Here is a 4,266-nt window from a genome sequence, read left to right on the forward strand (position 1 = left end):
TGCTTGTTAACATAATGCAACATGTAATGCGTTATAACTAATCATAATGTTCTTTCCTTTTTCAGAAAGCAAGCACATCTAATGGTGAGTTAATCGATCGTGCTTTAGTATGGAAGAAAGCACGAACTACTAAAGATTGAGAGATTCCAGACATAGACACAAAGGAGGTGGCCAATAAAATTGTAAGTACTTTCCTCTTGTAAGGCTGTTTTTTTTTTTTTACTTACTAAAAATACTATAACCTTTTCATGATAGGACAACCTACTTGTTTCAAAACGTGCGTCTTATTCAATGGACAACGTAACTTGTAATATATTATCACAAGCCATCGGAGGGAATGATCCACCAGGAAGGATTTGAGGGGTTTGTCAATACGTCACACCAAGTAAATACTTCCACACTGCAAGAGAAAAACGAAAGAAGGTCGGTAAAGAAGAAGATTATGCTGAAGAGCGAGCGAGAATGGCCGCTCGTATCTTAGAACTGGAAGCAGAATTAATGAAGCATAAGAAGGTTCCTGAAGTGGCCACAAAGGGAGAAACTGACGAGAGCAAGATCAAGAGTCAAATGGCTTCTAAAAGCATTGACACATCAGATGATGCAAATGACCATGATGCAAAAGAAGAAAATAGACAAGTTCTAGAAGACTTGACAATAGAAAAACAAGATAAGGTAGGAAGCATCTACTTTTATTTTTTTAACTCAAACGTTATTTTTTTAATGATTAAATATCTGATCAATTAACACTTATGTGCGGCGAAGGTTGGTGAGGAGAACAAATATGTTTGTGCATCGATTGAGACTTTGACAAAAGTGAAGGTCAGTATGAATTTGATTCCTATAGTTTCCAATTTCTCAGATGCAATATAGTAATATGATCATATTTTCTTTCAATGTATATTGTAGGATGGCACTTCTTGTCGACTTGCAATTGGGACTAAGGACAATGTTTTCGGTGCTGGAACTATTTTCGACTACTACATGGACGGTGACAACGTGAAGGTATCAGTGGACATGGTTACCGATGGTAATTGCTTCGTTCTTGTTCCAACAAGGGAAGGTAGGACTATGCTTTCCCAAGAAGTTGGTTCACAGTTGTTATGGCCTCGTCATTTAGTCATTCCCCTAGACGAAAAGGTAATGTGTTTTTCACAATGGATTTGGTTTAAATATATTTCATATGGATGAGATTTTATGTTTGTGGCAGATGAAAAGCGTGTACCAAGCTGATCCGCGATTACCGTCGTTGACACTGAATACAAAGAGAGCACCAGTTACACTACGATTATTGCTATGGGAACTTGATTATATTGGGTCAAAAATTCAAATTCACGTACCTGCTAAAGTTTTTGGGTATGAACGAAAATGTTACATATTCCTCGAGGCACTCCAAGAATTTTGTCAAATGCAGCCTATATCAACCCAATGCATTGATGCATTCATGTTGTAAGTTACCTCTTTTGTACATCAATTACATAGTATAATAACGTGTACCACGCAGTAAAGTCGAGTATGCTGTTCATATTTGTAGTCACCTTTACAAAGTGATGGAAGAGAATGGAACGTTGGGATCCTACAAGTTTGCAGACGCTGGCTCTATTTCAGTTGGTATAAGTAAAGAAGATCGAGCACAGATCCTGAATGCTAGATTGCTTGGGAACGACCATCGTCAGATTTTGATGTTTCCTTACAATTCAGGGTATGTGCAAAACTTTTTTCAGCTAATGCACCTAATGAACTATATGACCTTCATTCTAAGTTTAACTCACATTTACCTGTCAATATAGAAACCATTGGTGTCTAATAGCCATCGATTTTTCAAGAGGCACTGCATATTGGATGGATCATTTGAGAAATCGAATTAACAATGATGCCTCTGATGTCGTCCGGATGTATGCTGGAACTTTTATCTATGATAAAACAATAATGAGTTAATATGTTGCATATGAGACAATGATTGTATAACTTACGTTGTTTGATATGCATTCTTAAGGCTTTCGACATTTCGAACAAGAAGAAGCCTGTTTGGAGGATAATCAAGGTATGAGGAATGGGGATTTAGTAGAAGAAATAGGTAAACATACTTTATGTTTTGCAACTGTATCATGGGTATTTTGTTCTTTTTCTCTGATGGATAGTGTCCGAAGCAAGGTGGCATTGTGGAGTGCGGGTATTATGTGATGCGATTCATGCGTGATATAATATTGTCAAGCAACAGGACAATCATTGAAGTAGTAAGTATTTCATTTTACCTTTTTGAACTACTTATGTTATGTACAATTGTTGCATATTAAATCATTTTTAAATGATGAATAGATGGAAGGATCAACCTCAACATACTCACAGGACGATTTAGATGTCGTAAGAACGGAGTGGGCTGAATTCGTTAACAAATATATTTTATGTTCCCAATCTCAAAGGTAAAATTTGTAAACGAGACAACTTTATATGCTTTTTTGTGTGGATTTTATTACAACACGTGTTGTTGCGTCGACTATCCTGCAGTTATGGTAGTCATTGAAATGCTCTTTTGTTGATTTTTAGACATATGTTTGAGGAATCATGTTGACATGTACTCTGGATCTCTGTTCATAGTTGTGTTGACTATCCTGCAGTTATGGTAGTCATTGATAAGCTAGCTATTTTGTTGGTTCTGCTTACACATGTTTTAGGAACCGTGTTCACATTGTTTTGTTTTGTTAATTTCTCGTTCACTTCGTTTACTTGTAAAGTTTTATTCGTAGCATAGGTGTTTGTGGAATGGAGGAGGTAAGTCTATGTTTAGGTTTATTAATGACCTTGGAAGTGGGGAGCGGGACGGTGGGAGTGCTAAGTTCATGTTTAAGCTCAACTTTGACTTTAGAAGGGGTGAGGGAGTGGGAAATTGGGGGGGGGGGGGGAGATACATTTATGTTTAATAATGACCTTGGAAGGAGGGAGTGAGTTGCTAAGGTTAGAAATGACTTGGGGGGTGGGGGGTTGGGACTAGGGGTACGTTTATGCTTAAGTTGTTCTTTGATGCAAACTGAAACATTATTGGGTCTGTAAAGAATGAATCAAAACAAATTATTGCATTACTTATATATTATGCTTATGCTTATGAAGTTGGTGTTTTTATTTCTCTTTTGCTTCCCTTATGAATCTTTTACTAAGAAACTTGGTTGTATGACTTGGGTGGGAGGGGAGTGATACATTTATTTTTGATAATGACCTTGGAAGGAGTGAGTGAGTTGCTAAGGTTAGAAATGACTTGGGGGGCGGGGGGGTTGGGACTAGGGGTACGTTTATGCTTAAGTTGTTCTTTGATGCAAACTGAAACATTGTTGGGTCTGTAAAGAATGAATCAAAACAAATTATTGCATTACTTATATATTATGCTTATGCTTATGAAGTTGGTGTTTTTATTTCTCTTTTGCTTCCCTTATGAATCTTTTACTAAGAAACTTGGTTGTATGACTTGGGTGGGAGGGGAGTGATACATTTATTTTTTATAATGACCTTGGAAGGAGTGAGTGAGATGCTAAGTTAATGTTTAAGTTTATAAATGACTTTGAAGGGGGGCTAAGGATACGTGTATGCTTAAGTTTTAAATTTAAATCAGAATATTGTTAGGTCTTTAAAGATTGAATTGAAACATATTTATTTGATTCTGTGTTTATGCTTATGTTTATGCTTATGTAGTCGGTGTTTTTCTTTTATCTTTTGTGTTTTTTATGGGTCTTTTATAAAGAACCTTTGTTGTATGAACTTTGGACGTTTATGTTAAAAAGTTCCTATTTGGAATGTACTTAATGTTTATGCTTATGCTTATGCTTATGCTTATGCATTTTCCGTAATGAAAGTTGACTAAGGTTCATTTTCTTCAACTTTGTAGGTAATTGAAGAATAGATGGATCATGGTATCGATCAAGTTCATTCCTACATTAGTTTGATTAGATTAGGTCGTACATATATTACAGTTAATTTATCTTTTGGATTATTGGAAAACCTTTACCGACAATGTAATTTACATTTTTTATTATCAATATAAATATCTTTCCAAACAAATGTGCATAATGTTAAAATGTAGTAATCAATATTTTTTGAAAGAAGAAATATATGACAGGAAATACGTGCTGCGAAAAAGAATAATAACGACACCAAACATGTGTCGACATATAAGCCTTTAGTAAACAGCAACAGTGTCGTCAAAGCACATTTCTTGGCAAGAACTATGTGTAACGAAACATTTACAATGACAATATATTAGTGTCGTTATAAAGGTAT

General features: G+C 35.6%; 1 long non-coding RNA gene across 1 annotated transcript; it reads left to right on the plus strand.

Annotated features, from left to right (window-relative positions):
• The first annotated feature begins 1,992 nt into the window (after window positions 1-1,992).
• LOC127148207 (uncharacterized) lies at window positions 1,993-2,394 on the plus strand. Its single transcript, XR_007819011.1, has 3 exons — window positions 1,993-2,041; window positions 2,139-2,234; window positions 2,324-2,394. It is a non-coding gene; the product is annotated as an uncharacterized LOC127148207 (long non-coding RNA).
• Window positions 2,395-4,266: the final 1,872 nt, after the last annotated feature.

The sequence above is a fragment of the Cucumis melo genome, chromosome 2 (assembly GCF_025177605.1).
Source record: "Cucumis melo cultivar AY chromosome 2, USDA_Cmelo_AY_1.0, whole genome shotgun sequence".
Lineage (NCBI taxonomy): Eukaryota > Viridiplantae > Streptophyta > Magnoliopsida > Cucurbitales > Cucurbitaceae > Cucumis > Cucumis melo.